Source organism: Anabas testudineus, chromosome 9 (genome assembly GCF_900324465.2).
Source record: "Anabas testudineus chromosome 9, fAnaTes1.2, whole genome shotgun sequence".
NCBI classification, from domain to species: Eukaryota; Metazoa; Chordata; class Actinopteri; order Anabantiformes; family Anabantidae; genus Anabas; species Anabas testudineus.
The window spans coordinates 9,306,999-9,319,299 of NC_046618.1; the positions used below are offsets into that span (position 1 = coordinate 9,306,999).

Genomic DNA, 12,301 nt, shown 5'->3' on the forward strand with positions numbered 1-12,301 from the left:
GATTAACCAAACAGCCAGTGTCGTGTTTATCTGTTGTTTATCATGTTTATCTTCACTTGACTTAATCACAGGCTGCACTCTGATGAAAAAGAGAGAGAGGGAAAGAGCTAAAGTTTAGATTTTCTTCTCATGTTGATTTAAAGGGTCACCTGCATCAGTCAGAGATAGAAAGGCACATGAGATTGTTCTATTGTGTGTGTGTGTGTGTGTGTGTGTGTGTGTGTGTGTGTGCCTGTATCTCTGTATGTTTGTCTATGTGCAGTACACCACATTGTGGTGTGTGTGTATTTGTGCACGCCTGTGTTCATGTTGTTCTTACTACTGTTACAACCACAGCCATCTCTGATCATTAGCAGTGAAAAGGTCACTGATGTACCAGGGCACCTCCACAGTGTGACTACACATCCTCATCATACAGTCTTCCTGGTGCTTTTTTAAATTCTAATATGTTTCATATGCTTTGGGTCTAGTCCCGGTCTCTGTATGCTGCCAAACCTATCCTGTCAGCTGTTTAATGCATTTCTGCTGGTGCTTTTCATTGCGTTTGCAATTATACCAGGAGGAGAATAGTCAGCATCCTGTGTCAGTTCACTAGAATCCTTTGGCCTTTGTCTGGCAATCAATAACCACTTACTGCAGAGGAGCTTTCTGCAGTCAAGTCTCTGTCTGTCCACCAACCGTTCTGTCTCGCTCTTTCAAGATACCTATCTTGAGTGTCTCCTTCGTGTCTATCTGTCTGTCCTACTTCTCTTTCCTCCGCTGCCTTCATTCACCCCTGCAGTTTTGTGTGTGTGTGTGTGTGTGTGTGTGTGTGTATATCTGCAGTAGAGGTCATTCTGTTTTTTTCTACTCAAATAGTACATTGGCTTTTCCAGGGATGAGATAGGAGAGACTTCTTCAGCCTGAGAAACGCAGAGGGAACTGCAACCCATTAGTCTACGTTCCGTATGGCAGCAGCTGTAGTACGGGGGGAGGGGAGGGGGCTGAATAGGACATTGTTTTGTGTGTGTGTCTCCTTGAGCCAGTTGTCTAAGGAATAATGTGAAAAATGAGACACTTACACTCTGCTCTGCCACAGTTTTGCCTCTTCACCCTCCCAATTATAGATCTTTTAACTCAAACTTATGCGAATAAATTCTTTTTCTCTCCTGTGGTTTCTTACATTCTCACAGCCTTTCTTGGGAACTTCAGGCATCCTCTTCTGTTTTTGGTGTCTGGCTCCATGACTCAAATGCACACTGAAGATTTAGCGAAAATTGGCCTGACCTTCAATGGCAGAGCTCCCTCAGTAATGCTATGTCCCTTTTTTTTTTTTTTTCTTTTGCAAGCAAGTGTTGTGGCAGGCAGTGCGTCAGAGTTCCTGATGGGTTTGTTCTGGCACGAGTGCTACAGAATAGGGGGGAAAAAGAATTGGAGGGTAAGGAGAAGGGACAGCTAGAGTCTATGTAGGAGGACATACAGCATGTATATATTTGTGCAGCAGTGGGGAGGTGGCTTAAGGATGCTGATTCAGTGAATGAAAGCAGGAATGATGGACAAATGGGAAGACTGGCAGATAAACAGGGGAGTGATGGCCTGACGATACAGAGGGAGATTGTTAAGGGATTGATGGTCATGGATGGGAGAGCTCAGTCCCAAAGACAGATAATCAGACAAGCAGCTAATGCAGAGCTGCTGGCAGCAGACGTCTATCTGTCACATCTATCTGAGGAAGCAGGTGGTGAACTGTCAGTCATGTATACAGTGCAATTTGACAGGCTGTCTTAAACCTGCTGCCCATTGTTGTGTGAATTTGCACGTATCCCTTTCCATTTCACACTGCATCTGTGCTGCCAATCCTCGATTAGGTTATGTTTGTTTAGCTGAATTGTCTGTGTTGCTGATATGAGGGAGCCACATGCACAGACACGTGCAGTCTCTGCGGAAAGCCAGCATAATGGATTCTCTGTCAAGGCTAGCCTTTATCCTACTCCCCTGGCCCTCTGATGAAATGCTGACATTGCCATATAGAATCGATAATAAAAATATCAAAGGTACAGCTTCACACTTCTTCCCTTTCTCACACATACAAACCATTCCCTGCATGCATCACTTCACTCACACTATACATCTGGCGGTGTGGGCTGGAGTTTGATGTTGCAAACTGCACCATGTTTGTGACACAGGACACAAATTAGCTCATGGATCAGCTTAGCACAAGATATGAATACTTATCTTCCATTAAAAATCAACCAGCTTCACCTTAATTGTTTCTCAGCCGAGGTAAAAAAGGCAAGGCTAAATGCTCTTCAATGGGACTTATGTCTGCCTGCCTGTGAAGATGGAGTTAAACGCCAGCAGAGAGAGGCTGTGCATTGTTAGCTGAATAAATATTATAGTGAATTATATTTACTCTAGTTTGACTGTGTGTGTGTGTTTGTGTGTGTAAATGTGCATCGCCCAATCTGTGAAAGATGTTCTGGAGTGCAGAGATAAGATGCCATGATTAATTATATTGTCTACTGAATTGACACACATGCTTGTACACACAAGCACACATATGCATGACACACAGGTAGGGGATTCAGGGGTTAATGTGGACCATTAGTAACCAGAGCAGGCTGTAAGTGCTGCAAAGAGGCAGAAGGGTGGAACCAAAGTGACAGATTCAGGGACTGTGAGTGGATCTCGCCTTACATGTGTTCCCCTTGACATTAGTATAACAGTCATTAATCAAGGCAGTGAAACAAATACTACTTTTACTATCGTGTGATAGCAATATTCCACAGGTCTTAATTCACGGCAGCTATTAATTAATGGTGTGCCACAAAGTTGTATAAGTACCCTTCATAAAAAAAAGTCAGTGTGTGTGCAGTTGAATTATCTTGCTGATAAAGTGAGGGTATGAATACTGTAATTTCTTAACTCACGTGCACACACACACACACACACACACACACACAGCTGTGCCTCATCTGTCCCTCTTGGTCATTTTACCCTGAGCACAAAGGTCTGAGGCTCCGTTTAGTGATATCCGGCTTTGCTTTTACTCTGCTCAGAAGTCCTGCAGCTTCATGAATATTATAATGAATAGCTTTCACTTCAGGGCTCTCGCTGGTCGATAGGGATTCAAGGACACACATACACACACAGCTTCGCCAAAGAGTATCTGCCGCCTTATTATTGTGCATCTTTGTCTCCCAGTCTCCATCTCCTACACCCTGATGACGGACTTAAGCCTCGCCTCACCTCTCCTCCAACGGATCTCACGTTGGCAGCACATGTGGTTATATATAAACATGTGACCATATACTATAAATAAGGCTACGGTAGGAACAATGATGAATAATAGAGAGTGATAAAACCTTCAGCTACAGAGCTCTTGGCTACACAAGGGGGGTAAGAGTGCACACACCAAAAATATGAGAGCGCCAGTCAGACAAAATGGCTACATTTATATGGACTGTGGTGTCCCAGCATTGATTATAATAATAGAATAGATTGATAACTTTTATCTCTGTCAGGCTATAATGTGTTGGAGGCTAAAACGGAGAAGAATAATGCATTAACATGGTCTTAGTTGAACATGCTTTGGACTTGAATGCACTACAGCAAAGAGAGCAGAGAGGGAGGAGAGTTTGGCAGGCTTAAATGTTAGTTAGACTGGCTGAGCTAATTAGCCCCGATTTCCTCATCCTGATTCAGACAAGGAGGAAAGCCTGGGATTACTGAGACAAGCACTGTCTGTGTGTTAGTGAAAATGTGTCAGGCTGTTGAAACTGTTAATCAGCAGGGGGGGGGTTGGGAGCGCCTATTTGCAAATGTCAACTAATGAGAGCTTTACAAATGCATTACTGCACTTTGCACAGCAAGTGTGAGGATGGGTATGTGGTAGTGAGAGGTATCTGGCCACCCCTCACCCCACTGAGAATGAAAAGGAGCTTAATATTACAGAACCCAGCAGGGTGCCACTCTCCCTCGAGAGGCTGCGGCACCATAACCTCTTGCCCTCTGCACCCTCCTTTTGTCCCTTTAGCTGTGTCTCATGTGCCATTTGTCTCTTCCTGTCTCCCCATTCCGACAACACACAACACACCCTATTACGTCCTTCTCACATCTGATTTTGTGAGTGCTAACGTGAAAAGAAAAATAAATTATGGAAAAAAAAACATGAAGAAAGAGTGTGTTTTGTTAAAATGCGGTTTAGTTTAGTCTTAAATCACTTTCCTGGACTTTTTGTGTTTTCAGTGTTTGTAGCTTAAATTGATTTAACATTAAACTCATTGCAGATCCAGATTTGCATGTTGTTTATTTATTCAAGTACTAAGATGACTGGAGGTATGCAGGGTTGTAAAATAACAGGTTATATAATGCTGTTGGCCAGACACAGGAAAAAATGTTAACAAGACTACAAAGATTTAGGCTGGCACAACTGGATCACTAACATCTAACTACATTTTGCCCAAGGTGTGAGGTAATATATTACACTGAGAGCTGTCGGACACCAAGACACTTCCCAACACTTCCCTTCAACAGTAATTTACTGGATTAAAGGAATAGGTTCGAGGTCAGGGTGGATCACAGTGTTGTGTGTATGTACATTTCTGCCTCATGTATGTATTAATGTGATTGAATCCCCTTCACTTTATCTTCCAACTTAGTGATACACTAGCAGAGTGCTCTCATTGAGAGAGATCACAGCAGACCTTGATTAGCGGCTTACAGGGAAAGCTTGCTAATAAGTTTTTAATACAGGATCAACTTGTGTAATAGTCAGTGACTGTGTTTCAGCCTGCAGTGCACTTCGTAGTCCAGTAACAGGTCTTGACGTTGTTACAGCACTCCTGTGTGTGTGTATGTGTGACTCATAACTCATTCATTGCTTCTTGCAGCTCTCAAACTGTCCAGTTTGCCAATTACTCTCATTATTGGTTTTCACCATTGCTGTTTAATTTGCGAGCGGAGCTGCTTGGCGACAACTCTTCTGTCGTCTTTCATATCAGAAGCTGTGGATCATGTTTTCTTCACTTCGGAGCTGTGAAACATTCAAAACTGCCAGAACGTCTCAGGAATACAGTCATTACTGTCACTGCCTTACAAATAGGCTGTATTAACAGCTATTCCAACACTCCTTTCTGGACCCTTGAAGAATATATATCTTTTGTAACTCCAGTCCTAAAGGCTGTACAGTCCAGTTTATTATAGCACTGTATTGTTTTGTATTTTGAATCCATCCTAGTTTGTTACCCCTGGTACCCCTTAGAGCTGAGATTGAAGAGGAGGAGTAGTAGGGTACTGCTGCTGTTAGTATTTTTGTGCTGTTCATAAAAAACTACCTTGCAGATTGAATGTTCCCTTTTTCCTAGCCCACAGTTATTTATGGTGCAGCTCTGGAGCCTGTACACAGTGTTTCATAAATCTATACTCTGCAGGCCTGTTAGTTGTATGCCTTGAGACCACACGCAGTCATACAGCAGATATACTAACACGCACACACACTCGGGCACACACACACACTTCCCGTTATTATCACCTATTCATTGCCTTCAAATGACTTTGCAGTTTGGTTTGCCTGCCTGCTGCTTCTCCCACCTCCCACTGTGCTACTATATGATAATGTGGACCCAGCATATTAGGCTGAGTGTGCACAGCTGTGTTAAGAGCGCCATCAAGCTTTAGTGTGTCTATAAATTGTTGAAGTGATCACTGCTTGGCAGACTCTAAGCTCCCTGCGCGCTGTCGTAGCTTTAAACAAATTTGCTTTATAGCTTGAAATTCACTCCACTGCTGCTCTCCTTAGGGACAGCGGGCGAAAATCAAACTCGCTTGCGCGCACAGAACAAATAAGGAGCGATTCACTTGCATGCACATATAGACCTATTCCATCACCTCTAGCATGAACATAAAACTGAGTTTAGAGCACAGACACATTCAAAATATTTTTCCTCTTAAGCACTTTCTGTTCTGACTCGCTGGCATCCAGCTGCAGTAAAACATGATGTAGTTCGCCGGGAGAACAGCTGCCTTCGAAGTCATCTGAACACACAGATACACACATAGTTTTCCATGCAAGCAGAGTTGAAACGGTCTATTGTCAGTAAATACTTGAATGCATAAGCTGTAGGGAGGGAGGAGAGTTCACGGTGTTCCAGCTGTAAGGGCAACTTCAATTGCTGTTGAAACTCTACAGCATTCACCTCAGCGATGACATCAGCGTGTTGGCACCTAGACCGGGGCACACAGGCACATTTTCCCATATGAGAGGCCTCAGGTGGTGTGTGAGTGTGTGTGTCTATGTTAGGTGTTTTCAGGGACTGAACAGCCTTGTGTTGTGCTTTTCAGCTAGCTTTGCTGTCGTAAAAAGGCACGCCGCTCATTACCGGTTCTCCCCATCCCTTCTCTCTGTCTTGCGTGGCCAGAACCAAACTAGCTCTTTCACTGTTGTTGGGCGCTGACTTCTCAGCAGCAGCTGGAGTCTGAAACACTGAAGGCACATTGTGTGGTGAATAGGATCATTGTTTTTTAATAGTTTAAGTGAGGTTTTGGATTGTTGTCTGTTTCCAGTTTTCTCCTCATCTGTTTTGGATCCATGTGTGCTATAAATCATTACTATGTGTGCAGTGGTCTGTGTCTATGCACATGAATATGTTGACTTTTGTTGTGTGTTACTAACAGTCTGCTAATGTGACTTCCTCTCTCAGCATCACACCGTTTCCTCATCACTGCCATCCATTTACCCATAGTCTCTCAATTTGTCTCCAATCTCTCCATATCCTTACTCTCATTATTTATTTTCTCTCACATTAAAACCCTCAATCTCTCTCTCCCTCTCAGCGAAATTGCCATTGTTTTTTTTTTCCCCTCTCTTCATTTATCTCTTACTCTTTCTTGCACTCCCTCCGGCTCCCTCCATCCTTAATTGCAGCCCGCCTGTGGGTGTGGGAGAGGAAGAGGGGGAGAGGGTGAGCAAGAGGGAAAGTAGCGGAAGAGGGTGGAAAGGAAGGCGAGGCACATAGTTGTGGCTGGCTAATTGAAAGCCAGCAGTTTGGTCAGTAAAAGTCCCGGCATATGGGAGTGGTCAGGAATGTGCAAGTCTTTCTTATGTGTGTGTATGTGAAATAGAGAGAGCACATTTGTGTGAGTCTTCATGTCTGTGGCCGTGAACGCTGACAGACTGTGCATGTTCTTGTGAGCTTTTGTTTGCTTGTCTGTTCCCTGTGTGATAGAGGAAGCAAGACTTTCTACTTTTCGTCTGACTGTGTTTCTGTCCTGCTGTTGTTATTCACCTCTGTTGTCCTCTTGCTTCTCTATTTTCTACCAGCCTCTTTCACTTTTGTATCGGGGCCCCGTCACCTGTAACATGTTGTTACACTTGTTTACAAAGAAAATACCATTAGAGCCACAAAAGTAGAAAAAGGTGGGATGGTTGTATAGCAGTTAGAGAAGTGAACCTTTAACTAGAAGAAGCTGGCTCCATCCAGTGTCAAACATGATCTCTGACCCCCTGAGGATAAGGGGAAAAAAACAAAACAAAACAAAAAACAGTTGCTTTCTGTGTTTAATGCCTGGTGTGTTTGTGTATTTGTTTCAGATGTGCAGTACATTATTGGGCTCTTGCACATCCAGTAAACACTAATCCTCTGAACTGGGACAGCCTAACAAGACTAAACCATTTTAGTGGCTCTATTGGCACAACGCTGCTTTGAGCTAAAAACGAAGGTCAGAAACAAGGTCAAAATCTAACCAGTGCTGATGAGACTCTCATTGATTTTTGCAGGTCATAAATTTAAAGTGTTGGACAAAATTTACCAAATCCTTGCACTGGATGAAAAGATTAGAAAATGTATCACAATTCATCTTGTGGGAGACAAGAAGGCTTTCAGGCAATCAAACATTTCTTTGACATTTTATTTAAGTGAAGGAATGACTGATTGACCAGCAGACAAACTAGTCAGACAGACGAAATGAAATTAAAATGACTAATTCAGTTTAGTATTTTCAGCATTTCTGTCTTTTTTTATTCCCACATGCTTTGAATTAACATGGTTTTGTTATTCCTCGAGGTGTTTAATACTCACTGTGTGTTCAGCCTAACCTTAGAGACTAACCCCATGCTCCGATGCTGGAACTGTAACCTCCTGGGCTGCTTGCTGATAGAGGTCAGAGGTCATGGGTCAGTGATCTGAACAGGAAAGCCTAACCATGCAGAAGAACACATCGTAAACAAACCATTACACACCATCTGCAAAGGCGTCAAATCCTCAACCAGCATGTTTGGTGTGTGTGTGTGTGTTTGTGTAGGTGTGTGTGTTACTATCTCTGTGATCACACCCACACAAGCGAGGATCAACATTCACAGCCAGACAGGGACAGAGAGGTGACAGAGCAAGTGACCATCTGGTATACACTGGGGCATCACTCTACCTGCTGAAAGGTTACATTGGCACTACCCACTGTGCATCAACCTGTGGTCAGTGCCATCAGAATACACTGTTGTATCTAATCAGCTTGCATTTTTGATACACGCACATGGACAAACACGCCTGCTCATTATCTGGCTTCATTACCTTGGGAGCATGTTATACAGAAGCCACCTTTCCTTTATTCCCAAGTCTTTCTTCCTCATTTCTGAACCTTTTGGCACCGCTTTTTGGGTTTTGGCCCAACACCTCAATCTTCCTGCCCTCTTACTTGTATTCTTCATCATCCCTCCTCTGCCCTCCTCATCTCAACACCCTGCACTGTTCTCTTTTTTCCTCAACGCACACCTTTCACCCTGTCAATCCATATCTCCTCTCTTCTTCTCTCTCTTTCTCCTCTTTATTCTTTTCTTTAAGCCTCCCCTCTTGTTTTCTCTGGCAGCACCACCTCCCCTCTGTGTCACTGCTTGATATCCAGCATGCACTGCGTCTCTGCTGCCCATCCACCATACCTTAACCCTCTTTTTCTGGCTGCTATCCACACAGCCACTGTCACAGGCAGTCAGCCTCTCAGGCTGTGCCCACTGGTCTAACACCTGCCACCCTGACAACCCTGTGCGAGGACTCACTATGACAGCTTGTGTATTTGTGTGTGTCTGTGCACGTTTGTGAAAGATGGAACAAAACAAGTTATCGTCCACTCAAGACATTCGCTCTGCTTGTTGTGGCACTCGTGTTGTTTGGTGTGTTTATGTCTTGCTTTCCCACCTGTTTATTATGGGGTTGTTGTACTAGGCTGAGATGTGGATTAGAGTTAGATCTAGGCTGCTTGTCTTCTATTCTGAGATCCCCAGAAGGAGAAGCCAGTTAATTTAGCTGCTATAAATACAGGACCTTTTCTTAGCAGGTCACTCTAAAACTTGCTTCATGGAACTGGACTGTTGTGACAGCTCATTTACTGTGGTACCACTCTGTGCGTGTCTGTGTGTGTGACTGCCTTTCAACTTAGCCAACTTCGGGCTCATTGATGCGTGGATGTGATGTGGTGCCATCACTGACAAGAAAATCTTATGTGTTTTCTCACGGTATTTTCAATTTTTTTTAAATTTCTCCCTTCTCTATTTGTGATTATGTCCTATACTAATGGTTTAGTTCTGATCACTCTATATGTTTTTCAGTTTTGTTTATTCAAACACCCATCAAGGTTCCAAAAGTAAGGATGTTGAAATTGTTTGTGAATACAAAGTAAAATATTATAGCTAATCTTGACACTTGAGCAGTCTTTTCACAAATTAGATGACACTTAATTTTCAATTAAACTTTATTTGTATAGCACCTTAAGGCAAATCATCGTGCTTTAGGCTGATGAGAACAAATACTGTATGAACACAAATATTTGAGACAAATGCTCTGAAGAAATTAGAAGAATATGAAATTTTGTATACACTGATACAATAGATTCAGCTTTTAATCAAAAATGTGTGTAAAGGCTAAAAGCTGCCTCACCAAAGGTCCTAGGCAAACCAAGAGGTCTATACTGGTTTATACACTGGAAGAATGTCAGACAAGTAGAGTGGTAGGTGATGTATTAATTGATACCAAAAGTGGCAAAATGACTTTAAAACAGCTGTAAAGTGTGCTTTGTATAATAGATTATAACAGATTTTTGGGAAGGATAGGAGAGCACTACAATAGTCTAGCCTTGTACTCGTATATGCGCAGCAGATATATGTAGGTGGTGGAAGTGGTGATTTTAACTCTTGAATTAATTATTGCTTTATTGCAGAGTTACAACATAGGGATTGTTTTTTTAAGTCTGTAAAATGATCAGTAAATTGCTCATTGCAACAAAACAAGATAAATATATAAAGACAGACTTGCTTGTGTCCTTATCACCTCTTCCTTTCTCCCGTTCTCTTTTCATATTCGGACATTTATGATGACAGAGAAGCGCAACAACTCATAAACACTTGATCGATAAAATTGAATTCTCTACTTGTACCTTGCAGACACCCATTAGTTAGTAGCTGCTATCTGTGTTTCTACTGTTGCTGTAATTTGGTCTCCATTCTGTCGTGGTCAAGAACACTATAATTACTTTTCAGCTAGTGAAACTGTTTACATAATGACAGGCCTATTTGTGTAGCTACGCTGTGTTAAACAGCCACAGTGTAGATTCTACATAAATCTACAAATCTTATCGTCATCTGTATAAACACAATCAGTCATGCTGTATCTGATAATTCTTCACTCCTAACAGTGTCTCTGTCTGCTAGTAATCAACCACCTTTTTAAAAAAAAAATGCCATCTCATGTTATTGTATTAAGTAGTACTGTAATGCAAGTCATAATGTTTCTCAAAATGCTGTGGTGGTTTGGTTTGGAGACAGAATAGTTGGATTTAATGAGTGATTTACAACTGTTAGTATAACTTTCACCGCCATGCCAAACCAGTGTGGTTTCATCCTAAGCATTGAAGAATTAGTTTTTCCAATACAGTGGTTAATCAAGAATTACATGAAAGCTCATTTTGTGGTATACTGGGTCCAAGCAAGAATCTGTGGCCAGCGGTTGACTTTCATGTTCAAAGTGCATTTGTTCTGTAGAACAAACTGAGAGGCTCATGCTAAGAGCGACAGGACGGTGAAGTGGAGCGATGGAAAGTGAGGAGGTGGAAGAAAATGAGCTGGGAAAGTTGACAGCTTGAATCGAAAGAGCAAAAAATTCATAAGAATTAGATGGAGAGAAAGAAAAAATATTGGAGTAGAGGAGGATGAGGTGCATGTACCCAGCAGGGAGCGTGTTGGGACAAAAAGAAAGGCAAACGGAGCTTTCACCATTATTTGTGGGGACAGTGTGAGCCTGTTAATGTATCAGTGGACATACAGTCATTTAATTTAGCATGCTGGGCAGACGCCAGGTGCCATTTTTTTATTCATTTATTATAAATGCTAAATAATCTCTGTGTTTAATATAAGTACTTTGAAGACGACCTTACTGATTGATGTCCAGTGAACTGAAGGAATTCATATGTAAATGCAGGATTCAAAGGTATTTTAGCTCAAAAGGAGCACCGGCACTAACACTCAAGGTCAACCCTGCTTTGCTTTTGCTTGGTCTTTGTTATACTCTTGGATCTTTTTGTGTTCTCTCAGCACTCTCACCTCATATGTTAGTTCTTCTACTTCTTCACTGTATATACTTTTAAATTCAAGCATATAACATTTCTGTTCTGCTGAAAGAGGAAAGAGGGGCTGAGAGATTTGTATAAACTCTGGACAACATCACTAGAGACAGTTCAGGATTTAGGAGCCCCTTACTGTCTGCATGTGTTTGGATTTGTGAGTGTGTGCGCATGTGTCCACAGTTTGTGTGTGTGTGTACTCCAGCATAAGTGTCTCTCCAGTGACAGACTGGATGCCTTTTTGACCCAGATAAGCCAGGTCACATTTAGGCTGATAATATCTCCTTTTGGCTTTGAGAAAACAGCTCGAGGAACATGACAGTGGCTAGAAATTGTGTTTATGTATTAATTTGTCTGTCTGGAGCTTCTCGTTCAGTTTGACAGCCTCTCTCTCTCTGCAGCCCCTGTGTGTGTGTGCACCTATGTGTCTGCTCAGGGTATAAGGCCATGTGTTTGAACATTGACTGTGCCAGTTCTCTCACATATGTGCAGCAATGAACCCAGACTTCTTTCAGTCACACCCCACTAGCGTATCCAAAACAATCCACTCTCTTGTCTTTAAACATATCTTACCTTTCCTTCATTCCATCCAAAAAGGTCCTTCTTTGTATTGCACCATTATTATTGTCTTCTTCAGTTTGCCAAGACAAGGTTGTTTTGAATGTGTCATTTAAGTCTCTCTTAAATGTTATTTTTATCCCTCCCTCCACCACCCCTT

The 12,301-nt window shown here is 42.3% G+C and overlaps 1 protein-coding gene across 4 annotated transcripts in view; it reads left to right on the forward strand.

The window, feature by feature from the left end:
- Positions 1-12,301, forward strand: part of rtkn (rhotekin) — a 49,470-nt gene that overhangs the window by 28,426 nt on the left and 8,743 nt on the right. The gene's annotated exons all lie outside the window — the stretch shown is intronic.